Below are 16,264 nucleotides of genomic sequence, written 5' to 3' on the forward strand. Positions count from 1 at the left end.
GTCCAAAACAGGGTCTTTCTCTGGAAAAGACAAAACTATTGCAAGGGCACAAAACTTCCATAGGAAGATGGGTAGATAATGGTAAGTTTTCCTAATTATTAAAAGCCCAGTTTTAAGCAGGTAGCATTTTATGCTGACACGTTGTAAGCAGGCCCAGAGCTAAGGTTCTACTACACACTTCTTTTATTTCCTGAGAATGACTAGAAGAGCAATTTAATGACCTCTAGTTGGACAAATATCTACAAACATCTGTCCAAACTTCAGGGTCACAGATAGCACCCTGTCCTTAATTTCTAGCTTCCCCTGTATTTGTATATGTTTGTCTATATATATATTTTGAGATACAACCTTATGCATCTATAAATTACATACACTAAAATGTAGTTCATTTAATGGCACAGTTCAATGTATTTTGACAAAATGTAACTTGTCTCAATTAACATATGAAACAGTCCCATTATCCATGCCTTTGTATTTCCTTTCCATCAACCTCAAGCTCAGCCTGTGTCCCAGGCAATCACAGATCTGCTTTCTATCACCATCAGTTGAGTCTGTATATTCTAGTTTCAAGCAATGGAATCAAGCAACCACATGCTCTTGAGATCAAAAGATGTCCAACATCTTTTGCTCAGCCTCACATTGAAGAAATTCCTCTATTTCTGCATAACTAAATACTCCTAAACTCAGTGACAGTGAGTTTAATCAGCTTCCCATTAGTGTAACAAATACCTGAGATGATCAGTGTATGAAAAAAAGAATACTCACAGTTACTGAGGCTCCAGTCCATGGTCTATTGATCGCTCTCAATGCTTTGGGGCCTCTGGGAGCACATCATGGGGGATTTTGCAGCTGAGAAAAACCACTCACCTCATGTGAAAAAGAAGAGATCAGTATCCTGTAATCCCTTTTCTTCCACTATCATGCAATTTAGTTTATTCTTCTGTTTTAGTTGTTGAAGTGTAAATGCAGGTTGCTGATTTTCGATTTTTCTACTGTTTAATATGTTCAGAACTATAAATTTCCCTCTCAGATCTGTTCTCCCTGATTCCCAGAAATCCCTTAAGTTTTGTTATGTTTCACCTTCTTTTGCTTTTCTCTGAAGGTATTGTTTGATTTCCTTCATGATTTCTTATTTGACCATTGGTTGTGTCAGGATATGTTATTTGACTTCCACATAATTGTGGATTCTATAGTTTTCCTTCTGCTATCATTTTCTAGTTTCATGGTATTGTGCTAAGGAGATACATGATATGATTTTCACATTTTTAAATTAATTATCTTTTTTTTTGCTCCACAAGTGGTTCATCCTGGGAATGTTCCATGTGCAGTAACTATTTTGTTGCAGCTGAGTGTCATTTTCTGCATAGAACTGTTAGATACAATTGGTCTACGATGATGTTCAAGTCATCAATTTCCTGGTTGTTCTATTCACTATTAAAAGTGCCACTCTGTGTTGATTTTCATAGTTAGGGCTTTGTTGAGCTTGTTTTAAGAGTATTGGCCCTCTCTCTGTTAGCTATTTTAATTTGCTTCTTATTTTCTTATATGTACATTCTATAGCAATTTTCTTTGTGGCTACCATGGAAATTATTCTAAAGTCAAAAAACTTTCATTTAAAATGATGACAGCTTTACCTTTTTGCCTTTCTCTACTATAAGTAATTGATGTTAAAAATTAAATTATTACATATTATACACTCACTATTAGAGATTAATAATTAAGTTACACTTTTCTCTTTTAAATCCTGTAAACAAATAGTAAGTGGTGCAATCAATTAAAATTTTAATAATTCTCATTTATATATTTGGTAATGCATTATCTTTACTAGAGGAATTTATTTTTGTATGGCATTAAGCTACTTTCTCTGATATTCTTTAATTTTACTTTAAAGGACTCCCATTAGTATGTGTTATAAGATTTACCACACTGGCAATGAATTTTATTCTTTTTAACTATGAGGATATCTTAACTACTCCCTTATTTTCATAGGACAGATTTTCCCAATGCGGTACTGTCGTCAGGTTTATTTTTTCTTTCAGTACATTGAATGTATGATCTGTTTCTCTTCTGCTCAGCAAAGTTTCTAATAAGAATTTACTGATAATCTTTATGGTGATCACCTGTGTGTGATAACTTGCTTTTCTGTCACTACTTTGAAGATTATCTCCTTTTCTTTTGATAGATTTATTATATTATGCCTTAATGCATGTCTCTTTGGATTTATGTTGCTCTGAGTTTATGGTGATTTCTGCATTTGTATACGATATCTTTCCCCAAGTTTGGGAAGCCTCTGGCTAATATTTCTTCAATTAAGCTGTTTGCAATCTTTTATCTATCTTCTTCTGGGATCCCATTTTGTACATGCCAGTACATGTCACGATGTCTCATAAATCTCTTCAGCTCTGTTCACTTATTCTCTTATTGCTTTATTATTTTTCTCATGAGACCTAGCAATTCCAAATGATCTATCTTCATGCCTATTGATTCTTTGTTCTGACAACTTGACACTACTTTGAATCCTTTAGTTTCTTAATTCAGCCATTGTACTTAACAGTGGAAGAAATTTTGCTTGGTTCAAAGTATTTCTATCTCTTTGTTTATATTCTTTATATATATACTTTTTACAGTATTTTTATATACTTTGCTTTATAATGAACATTTAAAATGTTATGAATTCTGGTTCTCTGATCTTTCCTTTTGCTGTTTCTAGTCTGCTGTAAATCATAAGCAGAATTTTACAAATTTCAGATCATGTATTTTTATTAATATTCATTTTATTTAGCAATTCCATTTGTGTCCTCTATATTATTCATAGATCTTTTTATTGATTTCACATTTTCTGTTAAATCTTTATACATATTCAAAACCATGGTTTTATTGCTATGGTATATTAATTTATTATCCCTGTGATGTATAGCTTTGTTTCTATTGGCTAATATTCCTCTAGTCATAAATAATATTTCTATTGTGACCAATAAATTTTATTAGATGTCAGATATTGTGGATTCATACTTTCAAGCATTGAGCTTAGTTAAATTTGTTCCAGCAGTGCTAGGCTTCCCTCTGATAGCCATTTAACTTTATAGCAAATGAAGATGTCCCATCTTATAGTGTGAAGCGAGATTATCCTTTGCTCTAACACCAGTTTAACCTTACTGTGCAATCCTCTAGAATCTCTGTTGAGAACTGTAATTGACAAACAAAGTCCCTCCACTGTGGTTTATACTGGCCCTTGAATTACTTGTTCTGGGTCAGGTTTTAGAATTATTTGGCTTGGAAATCCCCAGTAATTGTTCTTTTTCTCTTCCTGATTCATAGGTTTGCCTTACACATGCACAGATTGTTATTTAATCAAATGATAATGGGCCTGGAATCCAGGTTTCCTGAAGCACTTTCCCTGCTACTTTGATCTCTGAGTCTTCTCTTCCCAAAGTTCTCTTCCCAACTCTGGCTACTGTCTCTTCAACTCAGTAAGATGACTGGGATATGTTTGTATTTTCTCTCCTTGTGCTGCAACCTGGAAATTGCTTCGAGGTTAAATCAGGGTGGTTCTACAGCTCCCCTTGTGGAAGAATGACTTATGTTAGAGATGATTGTTTTCTTTTTTTATTTTAAAGATTAAAAAACTAACAAAACAGCAATGAAGACAAAATCAAAACAATACAAAAACAACAAACATGATACATGACCTCAAAACAAAATGATAAGAATTAACAATGGCTGCTACATTACATACTGATCTTCAACGAAGTTGCTCAGTCCACCAGACATAAGAATGTTTTCTTATCTCTAAAGAATAAAACTTCATATTATGTGTCCTCTTTTCAGTTGTCAACAGTATAAGTCCCTATCCAGATTCTGATATTTCTTCATGCAGGAATTGAAAAGTTTGTATTTTTTATTTCATTGGTCAGTTCTCTGTAAATTTTTAGACCAAAAATACCTAAGTCTAATTGTTTCCATCTTGAAACCCACGATTTCAAAACAATGAACAACATCATTTACCTACAACATAGACTGTTTGGGTGGAATTATCTTTTTTTATTTGAGTTTATTAGTACATGCTTGTAGAACATAATGTTTACATTCCTTATGGGGAGTTGAGTTGATAGGAAGTTTTTGAATCTACCTGAAGTCTTGGTTTACAAGAAAAAAAGATGCCCACCAGCAAGCAGAAAGATAATGACTCATTTGAAAGAGTAACATGTACATTTTTGAAGTTTCAGTATCCTTGACATGAATAAGGTATGTGTGAACATTTTGTTAATATTAAGAAGATATTTTGTTAATGTATGTGCTCAATACTTCCCCTTGAAAATATTTTTATTTTAATTCTGTAAAGATTTGGACCCTTTGTATTAGTTTGAGATCTCTAAATAATACACTAAGCTATTAAAATTAATAATATATTCAATTTAAATTAGCTTTTTTGGTCTTCTATCTCCCTGAAGTAATAACCCTCAGAAGATTTAGAGAATATAGATATCAGAACTTGCTGTTGCACCTCTCTTTCACTGTCTGTCTGCCTCTTTTCTGTCTTCATCTTTTACCCAATGTATTATTTGCATCAACCTACCTGCTCCTACACTGCATAAACAAGTTTTCGGGATAGTAAGACAGTTCACAATGACACTTAGCATACAATCAGAAAAACCTACACTTAAAATAGATAAGAAAGAAAAGTGAACTTTCAGGTTTTTAATATTTGTTATTGTTAGTTTTATCCTTCATGTGACTAAGAGTTGTCCAGGGTAGAACAAGATTCATTATTAGTATTTTCATAATAATAACCATTGTCTCTTTTTCTTCAGTCCTTACACTGAGATGACACAAAGAAAACCAGATGGAGAACGCTTCCTGTGTGAGTGGCCAGCTCTTCCCTAGACAAAGAATGATGAAAAATGGTTTTCTGTGCTTATGCAAAGGAGAATAATACAGTTGTTTCCGTTACTTATCCCAGAGGAAGCAAAAAAATCCCTTTGTTCCTAAAGATGGGAGGGAAATACTCTAGATTCTCCCTGTAGCATCCTGGAATATAAATATACACTGAGAAGGGCAGGTATGCTCAAACTCTCCAGGTTTGATAACCTTGTCATCTCGCCAAAGTTCTGGGGCTTACTTTCCCTTGAAACATAAACCCACACCTTCAGAATTAGGTGCATTCTGGATCCCTCTTACTACCTATACAAGTGCAAATTAATATCCCAAATCTTACTTTTAGCTCAGGATATAAGATATATGCAAAGTTTATTCAAAAATCCCCAGATCTTTAGAATCATTAATTTTTCCTTGCATTTCACAGAAAGATAATGACAAGACTGTAAAATTAATATCAACAAGAAAGGTAGACTAAGGTAATTCTGATTGTCTTGTAATTTTCTGTTTTATGATTAAGTATCTCAGCCAACTGACACTCTCTGAAGGAGGAAGTGCATCTACAAATTGTCCTGTCATACACATACCAGTGAGGAATTACCCATTACTTTTACTCAAAAGAAAGGTACCGTGTTTTTGTTTTAGTGTCATTTGGGAAATTCAAATTGGCTTCACAGATTTAGATAACCAAAAGGTTTTGTTGTAAATTTAGAGAGGGGGAAAAACTCATTAGGCTGACACAAAATGTTCTTTCAATAATTTTACTCTTTTAGGTAAAGTGCTTTTTCCCAAAGCATGAGGTTGAAGTCAGATTTCTTTATTAGGAACAGAATATTTTAGAGCTAAGGAAAGCTTTCAATATCCAAAAGCCTTAATGGATTTCGAGCTAATTTTAGCAAAAGACATGTCTAGGCCACATTGATTCCTACTACTGATGAGGTTTGTGTTTCTTCAGATGTAGGTATTTTCAATTAGGTTTCTCTTTTATTATTATTCAGATAAAATCTCTAATTGCTTTGAATCATAAATCTTGGCAGGAGAAAACTACTTGGGATTTAAAAATTAGTGCTTTGGTTTTGGTTTGGGGTTTGCTTTGTTTTGTTTTTTAAGACAGGATCTTACTATGTAGTTCAGGCTGGACTTGAACTCCTTAGGTAGCCCATGCTGGCCTCAAACTCATCATGAGCCTCCTGCCTCAGCCTCCTGAGTGGAGAGATTACAGGTGTGAGCCACCACACCTGGCTAAAAGATATTTATTTGATAGTAATAGAGTCAGCATTGCATTCTGAAGGAACATTCACTTTCTGGAGATAGACTTGAAGTAGAATCCTTAAGCTTTCACTTACTACTTGTGTGAAATTTAAAAAGTGAACTGAGTTTGGTCATCAATGAAAAAGTCCCTCCCCTCATCACTGTACAGATAATGAGGACTCAAGGTGAGCAGGCGTGGATGAATTTTAGCTACATTTTCCAATTTTTGAGGTGTGTAATAGAGATTATTGCTTACCTTACTCTTTATGTGTAATACAATAAACACTCAACAAAATGGAAGATTTGATTTCCCTCAGAAGTTATACTATTAATTTATCCAATGGGCAATAATAAAAATTGTTCTTTTTTGTCTTTTGGTTTCTTTTAGTCTTTGATCTGTGTGCGCACTCACGTATGTGTGTATATTTTGTGCATGAGTGCAATACTCTTACTTTGGCCATTTGAGAAGGCTTGTATTCATTTTTTTTCTCCAAGTTTTTCATTTCTGTCTTAGGTAAAATGTAATGCGGGGACCTTCTAGGGACAATAAATATAGAAAAAGTAATTTAAGAAAGTGATTCCTCCTTTTCTTCATAATGCCTTCCAAATAATAAAATAATGAGTTATAACTGCAATGGTATAACTACAGAAGATCTATCTTGGAAAAACTTGAAGCAAAGTGTTTTATCGCTGTTTATTCATGCTTGATGTTTACTTCTATGAAGTTTAATCTGACCAGCAGTAATCTTTCATGTGGGTAGACTATTGTCCTGAGAAGTAACTAAGAGTAGATGTTTTAATACACTTTCTGTAACTCACCTTTAGTAGGAAATATCTTGCAAATTTGCCCTCCCTGGCGTTTGGATTTTCTGGGACCCAGAATATCATGCTCTTGCTGTATAGACAAACATACATATAGACAGCATTTAGCATCTGCCCTAAGAGTAGAGTTCATACTGTAGTCCCTGATCTCTAAACTCAATTCCATGGCTCTACCTGGTCATCTCTAATTTGCATTCATCCAACACTTGTAGGGACAACTCTATGTCAGACTGTGTGCCGGGCACTGGAAAGAAAGCAGTATCAAGCAGGCACCATTTTTTCTAGATAATGAAGTCAGGAAAGTAAACAGAGCTGGATAAACAGGGCCTTGAGTATCAAGGCAAAACATTTCAATTCTGGTTTCAGTTTGATAAAAGCTACTGGAAAATTTAAAGGAACACTTTCCTGTGCTTACATTTTAAGAAGATAATGGAAAATTACTTCTTTAGTAGGGTTATGGAGACTCTATGGTTTGAGTGTGTCCCTCAAAAGTTGCTGTGTTCAGTCCCTAATTCCTCACTGCAGCAGTATTCAGAGTTAGGGGCTAGTGAAAGGGGTTTGGGTGGTGGTGACAACACCCTCAGGAGTGGGTGTGTGTCCTTCTCCTGTGCGTGAGAAATGTGTGGACATGGCTATGTTCCAGTAAAGAAAAATAATATTTCTAAAGGTTGTGGCCACTGATCCCCAGTATGGATGGATGTCATTTTATTCCTTAATTTTGGAAAAATCTCACAACAATCTTCCAAATCACAGAGAGTGAAACAGGTTAGAAATCATCACATTTAGTATCTCATCTGAAGTGTAGTTGGGATACCCTTTCTGCAGGAAGAAAAAGCCCTAAGAATGAAATATCTAAGACTGACAGATGAACGTGAAACATGACAACACGAGTCAAAACTAAATGAAGATCACGTTATCGTTCCTGGTCCAAATCTCTGGCACAATCATAACTATTTTCCCCTTTCTCCACTCCACTCCACCCTTTCAATTACTGTTATTCTAGAAATAGCTCTAGCATCATTATTTCTGTGATTAAGATCCTTAGTAGCTACACCCTTCTGGTTCACATTTTTCCTCTTGTAAACTGGCTTCTTCACAGTCCATTTTCCACCTCCTTGGGTCACCTCGCCCCGGGCACTCCCTTCCTTCTCAATTACCCCATGTCACCTATTCCATTGTAAAATACATCTTGGCTTCAGGAACCTGCCAGCCCTTCAGACGTGAGTTGATTTCATCTAAATTATTTTTGAGCAACTTCAGTTCACTTCATAAATGTTTCATACTTGTGGGCAAATCTTATCATCCCATCAATAGTCTACTTTTCCCCTGCTTTATAAAATATTATAATTGCTACAAGTATTTGACTCAAATGAAGGAACAAAGATAGTCCCGAAAAATATACAGAAAAAAAATTGCTGGATTGCTTTAGAGGATAACAACAAACAAAGCAGAACCAAAGAAAAAGAAGGCCTACAAACAAAAGCCTGCTTCTTGATTTTCCATAGCTCTAATTGGAATTTGACACTGGAAGGGGATGAATTCCTTGATTTCAATACTCAGCAGCTGCTGGTTACCTTGAGAGATAGAAATAATTTTTTTAAACTGTCTCTGCTGAAGGATTTTTCCATGATACTCGGAAATGAAAGGTGGAATGGAATGGTAGAAACCTCATAGTCTACTTGTCTGAGAGACCTGGACTTGCGCAAGCTCCATCATTTACTGGTTGTCTTTGAATTTGTCTTGGGCCTCAAAATTTTCATTCTGAAAATGCTCAAATAATAGCTAGCATATACTGTTAAACAGAATGAACAAGTACACAACAGAGGGAATGCTTATAGCATCAGGTTTATTTGAGCATTAGCTGGAAGGGTTACCTGAAAGTTGAATCAAATATGTGTAATCTGATCTAAAGTATTTCTGGGTGCCAACATACCCTGTTAAACTTTCTTTTGCAAGGTGATGACTTTGGCAACGGGAAGAGTCTGCACAGGTTTGAGGGTCACACTTAGCCACTACCCATGATCAGCAGAGCTGAGTGGGGAGACCAAGTTGTGTGAGTGATACAGTTGTGGGAAAAGCTCTCACCCACAACCACATGGGCAGAGTCTCAATGAGCAAGTTGAACAGATGATGTCTCATTCATTTCTGCTTTCAGAAGAAAAGCATCCTAGTTGCCCCAGTTATGAGAAATATTAATCTGACCTTGGATCTGAGTATTGGATGGTCCATGGATAACTCTTTGTCACACGTAACTCTGGGAATTGAAGGAGAGCTGTACTCACTGAAATCTAGAATACTCTCTATTTTTATTTGAAAAATGAAGGTGCTAGTGATTTTTTTCAGTCACAGTAACTTACAGTGTTTATGACCGAGTCTATAAACTAGGTTTGGCAATGAAGTTATACTTAACTAATCAACTTTGAAACTACTATCTATGAATCTCATCAGATGTGCTTGGTCTGTGTTGTTAGACTCTGCCAGTGACACATAAACAGTAACGTAGCGCCTGTCTCTAAAGAGCTTGAACTTATTGCAAGGATAAAATGAAAATTTTATCAAGAACTCCTGGCACTGCAAATGATATATAATTTTAGATATATCATGCTGTTAAGATCAAAACTGACAAATAAAGTTCTTAAATATCTCAGACTTGCATGTAAGTAGTTGACTCTAACAAGCAAACAGATGAGCCGAAGGCCAGTCAAAGGTGATCTTTCCTCACTAATGTACATACTGTTCAGCAGCACTGGGCATAGCTTTAGAATGGGAGTTAGACTTAGGTAAAAGCTGTGTGAAGAAAGCTTGGGAAGGGTAGACAAAGGGAACCCATCATCCTAGCAAGTGATTTAACGTACTGTCCAATGGAAGCAGAAGGGCGTCCCAGAATAAAGAGGAGGATCAAGCCACAAAAGACTAACATGTGCTCTCTGAGTTCTGTTTGGTCAACCTTGAAAATGTTGTTTCAGCTGAAGCTGTGGGAAGATGAAAGGAGATACAGTTATGTAGGAGCGCTCACACAGGTGTGCCATTAAAAGGTCCAAAGCACCAAGAACTGAATAGGCCAATCCATCAAATGATCAGTTGGCTAAAAATAAATTCCCCGCTCATCTTTAGTTGATGATTAGAACATATTTTGCAGATAGTAGCTAAACCTGATACCTGAAGTGTCTTTATATCTGGCCATCCAAGCTGTTAAGAAATGCTCTACAGAAAGGTCAAAGAGTTTAAAGTTTTAGTAATTCATTTATAAATACTCTGTTTCTTAAAAATAAAATATAAACTACAGGGAAAACATCCTTAAACAAATGGTTAATTTACACTAAAAGTATTTATTGACAGTCTACCATATGAAAGGATCTATTCTGCACATTGGTGATGTTGCCCTGAACAGAAAAAAAAAAAAAAAATCTGCAGGGAGAGAGAAGAAAAAGTGTCATGCATCATTTAGCAATGGGAAACCTGAGAGATTCATCATCAGGAATTTTGTCATTGTATGAACATCATAAAAAGAACTTATAGAAACAATGTAGGTAAAGTTGCTCCGGGCATAACATGACATACTGTAATAAACTTCCTTTTTTATAAGTAGAAGAAGGACACTCTAAAACAATGATAAAAGTGTAAATCTTGCCAAATTCCTACAACCCTGAAATATTTCCCCAGTTTCATTGTAAACAAATACTTAAGCCAGTAGCATAGCTGCTTATTATTATTATTATTAAACATTGTTACTATATATAATTACATGTGCTATACTTTTATGTGAATAGCAGTGCAGTAGGCTTCTTCATACCAGCATCACCACAGATGCATGAGTAATGTGTTTTGCTATGGCATTACCATGGCTATGATAAGATACTTTAATTCTGTTATAATCTTCTGGGAGCATCATCAGATTTGTATGCCCTTGTTTGCCAAATTTACTGTGGTGTGTGACTGTATATAAATAAAAATCTTCATTGGTTAAATACTAACAGATGCTGTAATTAAAAACCAAACATTGGGGGAATCAGAAGTTAGTAGATGTATGTGTGTGTAAAAATGCATAAAATAACCAGGGGATGTGGGCACAGATATAGGAAGGTGGGAAATGTGGTGGGAGCTTGTAGAAGATTGTATTTTGATTCAGTAAATAGGAATAAGGGTATGAGTTGAGATTAGAGATTGGAGACAGGGTGTTGGAGGGCTGAGTTCAAAAAAGATGTTACACAATTCTGTAGGAATGTGAAGCTTAGGAAGAGAAACACAAAGGTTGGGCCTGCTGAACCAATAAGCAAAATCTAAGTGCACTGCATTTCATACGCTGGCAGCATTTGGCTTTTAGTCTACATTGCTTAAACTACATTGGTCTCTTTGAATTTAGTCTATCTTTTAAAGCTGTACTAAAGTAATATTAAACTGAAGATGAGAAATAATATCAACCTTTAGACAAAGCTGAGAGTTTTATGTTAGTATCAGTTCATTATTATTTATCTCATCAAACTTACATGGTGGTCCTCTCTGAAAATCACTACTCTCCCTGATTCATAATGAACTCTTGAGATATTAAGTAATTTCTTCAATTGCAATGTTAAGAGGTGAAATGATACACTCTATTTACTCTGAGTCTGTCATTTCCCAGGAAAAGTCCTGATCTTATTAGCAATAGAATCATTCTTTTTGCATCTACTCCCTGGTATTTACTGTGTATGTTAGTTAATAAATTTGTGATTTTTGCAGCCCCCATTATTCACTAGTATATTTTATTTTCATTTTTCAAGTGAAAGTTTCTACTTAAAATGGAGAAGGTCCTCCTAAGGGGAGGAAATTGTAAACCCATAGAAAAAAAGCATTTTGATTTTAAAAAGAACTTAGAGATCAAGCATTTATAACAATTCCAATTTGTAAATGAGACATTGGGTCCCAGAAAAATAAGTGACTTGCCAAGAGTAGCTTGAATTAGTGATAGGAGAACACCAAGCTCCTGATTTTGTATGTAGTGTTCTTTTCAGGTCAGTTAAGCATAATTAATAGGCTGAGATGAGCTACTGAGATTGGGTTCTGAATCTACAAAGAGGATTACAAGTTGACCTTAATATGGTTTTCTGGTGTTTCAGAGTGATATTTCTTTTTTAGAAATATTATTAACTTTTAACCCATGGTAGAAGTATTTTTCCAAATATTTTCTCCAGTTCTGTAGGTTATCTCTTCATTCTGATGAGTATTTCCCTTCCTTTCCATAACTTTTTGTTGGGGCATGACATCATTTGTTTTTACTGTTTTTTCCCCTGTGCTTTTATGGCCTTATGAAATAAAAAAGAAAAGAAATAAGAAAGATCCTTGCCCATATCGTGTCCTGAATTATTTTCCCTGTGCTATGTGGTAGTCTTATAGTTTCAGGTCTTATTTAACTAATTCATTTGGGTTGATATTTTTGTATTGGAGAGAGAAAGCAGTATAGTTTTACTGTTTGGGATGTAGATAGCCAATTTTCCCAGCACCTTTTACTGAAGATACTGTCCTTTGTCCAGTGTGTGGTCCAAGAACCTTTGGCAAAGTCAGTTGGCTATACATTCATTATTTCTAGGTTCTCTGTTCAGATCCATTGGTCTATTTGTCTGTTTCAAGGTCTTTCACTTTCATTGTAGATATCTTTCACTTCTTTGGTTATATTTATTCCTAGGCAACTTTTCTTTTTGTAGCTGTTGTACATCGGACTGCTTTCTTGATTTAAGTTCTAGTCCAGCATTTCTGTAGATAGACTTTGTCACTACTATTGCAATCTGAACAGGATATTTTCTCATCCTTTTTATTCACCATGTTTTCTTCCTTCATTTTAATGCATTGCAACTCTTCTGTTTCTCTTTATGGAGGTGGTGTGAAGGTCTGAAGAGAAGGCTGTTTTCTATTTATGACTCACAACATATTCCTTTAATTTTTTGTATTTGTATTGGTACATGTTTGCAGTACACAATGATTACACCACTCGTGGGGAGTTGGTACATGTACAGAGACATCTTTACTTTTTTCTTCACTTTCCTGTCTCTTTCCTCTCCTTCCCTCCATCTATTGATCTACTTCCTTTTGTCAAAGATCTATCTCCCTATTTCCTCTTATCAGTCTCTTACTTGACTCTGTATTTAAATTTTGCCTTTCTTGTACAAGAGATATAGCAATATTTAAACTTGTGTGCCTGACTTATTTCACTTAACCTTATGGTCTTCAGGAGCATCCATTTTCCTACAAATGACTCATTTGTCCATTTTTACTTTAAAAATTAAAAAAAAACTAACAATGCAATAAAGACAAAACCAAAACAACACAAAAACAACAAAAATGATGCATGACCTCAAAACAAAATGGTAGGAATTAACAGTGGTTGCTACATTACATACTGTTATCTTCAACGAAGTTGCTCAGTCCACCAGACATAAGCATGTAAGATTGATCAAACAATCAGACAATAATGAGCAATAAAAAAATTGTAAATGAGGCAGAGCTTCACCATACAAGATGGCAGGAGTTCAACAATGGGTCTTATACTGCACATTGTTACTTTCAGATCAGTCATTCTGATTACCAAATTTAAGCATGCAAAATTGGCCAAGAAAAAGGAAAATTTAAGCATTGACTGTTCCTTTCAATAAACTACAAACATCAGCAATACAATGGTTTATAGCAATGTAATTTGTAATAGCTAAATCTTGGAAGCAACCCAAGTGTCCATCAACTGAGGAATGGATAAAAAAGACGTGGTATTTTTATACAATGGAGTATTACTCAGCTATAACGAAAGATAAACTAGAGGCTTTTATAGGTAAATGGATGCAACTAAAGCCCATACTCATTAGTGAAATAAATCAGATTCACATGTGTAAACATCATATTTCCTCCCTACCATGAGAACCTGAAAGAGTAAATAAAACTTGAAAGGTACAATAGATGTTGTGAAAGGGAAAAGAAACTGCCCAAACGGGAAGGAGCAACTGGGATGAAGGAGGGGAGAGGAAAAAGAAAGAAGGAAGAGGGAAAAATCTGTACATGTATACACAGGATAGCTAGGATAACTGTGCTACTAATATCTGTCAGTTTAATGGAAGGAACTGTTAATGTGCAATTGTTTGATCAATCTTGCATGCCTATATCTGGTTATATGTGCAGCCATTTGAAGATGACATTATGTAATACAAGTTTGTCCTTCTTTATGGCAGAGTGACAATAGATACATAAATGTTTAATAACACTGAAATTTTATCTCACTCCAGAAAGAATGGCAATCATCAAGAAATCCAATAATAACAAATCTGGTGGGGCTAAAGAGAAAAAGGAGCCCTTCTACATTTCTGGTGGAATGTAAACTAATAAACCACTATACAAATCCATACTGACATTCCTCAAACAATGAAAAATAGAAATTTCATTCAACTCAGCTATTCTTTTTCAAAGTCTTTTCCTGGAAGAGTTAAAGTCATTTACAGTGATCCATGCATGCCCATGGTTATAGCAGCACAATTCATAACAGCTAAATCTTGGAAGCAGCCTATGAGTCCATCAATAGATGAACAAATAAAGAAAATGTGGCATTTACACACAATGGTGTATTATCTGTCAGAATATATTCTTTTTCATCTGTCAGTCTTCCTGGGCCTCCACCATTGTGAATTCACTACTGTAACTCTTAGGGAGGTCTAAGGGATTGTTCCTCATGTCATCAGCTAGGATACAGGGAGTGAGAGTGAGGGAAAAAAAGAGAGAAGGAAGTCTAGGAGAGCAAGGAGATCAAAGGAGAAAAGGGGGCAAGTGCTGAAGAGGGTGAAAGACTGCCAGAACAAATAACACTGATTGGCAACTTTGTAAGGAGCTCATAAGAAGCCACAATGGGAAACCTCCCCAAGCAAACCAGTCTCTGGGAGAGGCTGCTTCACTAATTTGCAGCACAGAAATAAGAAGAGAACAAAATAGCCTCACACTTGCTTAATCTTCTCTAAAATCTGCTTCAGTATGATATTTGAATTCTACTGAATTCTTTTCACTGTTCCTAAAAAAAAGAAGCTTCATATACTTTTCACTGTTCCTAAAAAAAAAGAAGCTTCACATACTTTAGTAACCTCATTAATTTAAATACAGAAATCTGTGACTTTTCTGACAGACAAGTCATAAAATCTTCACTTTTCACTGTCGCATAACAATGACCTGATAAAATTCATAATTGAGGGATAATGTTCTTCAATTTTGAAAATTGATTATACAGTGATTGTAAGAAGGGATAAAATTTTCTCCATCATTCAAAAGGGAGATGCCACGGTATATAATTTTTAAGAAGAACACAGAGCCAGGCAGAAAATTTTATTTAATCTCATTTGCACTCACTATGTGGCTTGAATAATTTACAAAATCTTATGGAGAATTTCCTTACATTTCTGAAACTGTAGAAAGTTAGCTCAACCAGAACTTGCTCAAAGATACTAGACAAGTAAATGCCTGAAAGGCTTAACATCTAACATGACATTACAAATAATTGAGATTCCATGGTATTCTAAAAGATGTTTTATTCTATGTTCCATAATTTTGAAGGTAACAAAGGAAAGTTCAGTATATTTTCTGTCACATAATTTAAGATGTTTCTTTCAGCTGTCACTGTGAATGAAGCGAAGTCCCATGTGATATAAGGATGGGTGTTTGTTTTGGTGAAGGATCAAGTACACTGTGTGGGGCCGTTGGCTTTAAATTACCTCTGGCATTTATCTGAAAGTGTGTAAAAATTCTACTGGTATAGATGATCAATTTGATAAATCTGTTTCAATCATGTAATCAATATTTCTGGGAAGCAAATATGTGAGGATATAATCAGATAGTGATCATTGCAAACTGGTTTAGCAAGTCATTCAATAAATTTGTATCAAAGACAGTGTCTGTATGGAAGACATCACTGGGTTTATTTCAGTAGAGTCAGCAAATGCAAACACACGTTGTCTGGAGCTTCTGGTCTTCTAAAGAAGACAGATTCTGAAGTGACTGGACTTGTGAATTACTCATATACCAACACAAGTTTCAAGAGGGAAAAGAATTGTGCTTCATTTAAAAAAATGTTATCTAGGTTTGGGACTGACAGGGAACTTTCTTGAAACAGTAACCTTCAAACTAAGACCTGGAAGGCGGTATTAATTTGCACATAAGGAGGAGAGAAAAGGGCGATGCGGGAGAGACAAAATCTTGAGTTACTTTGATGGAAGAAAGTGTTGCATGATGGAAAATGAGAGATAAGCAGACAGTCTGGAGGAGGAGGCAGAGGAGAGAGGAGGGAGGAAGAAGAAGAAGAATAGGAGGAGGAGGAGGA

The sequence above is a fragment of the Chinchilla lanigera genome, unplaced genomic scaffold (assembly GCF_000276665.1).
Source record: "Chinchilla lanigera isolate Chin_1 unplaced genomic scaffold, ChiLan1.0 scaffold00002, whole genome shotgun sequence".
Taxonomy (NCBI): domain Eukaryota; kingdom Metazoa; phylum Chordata; class Mammalia; order Rodentia; family Chinchillidae; genus Chinchilla; species Chinchilla lanigera.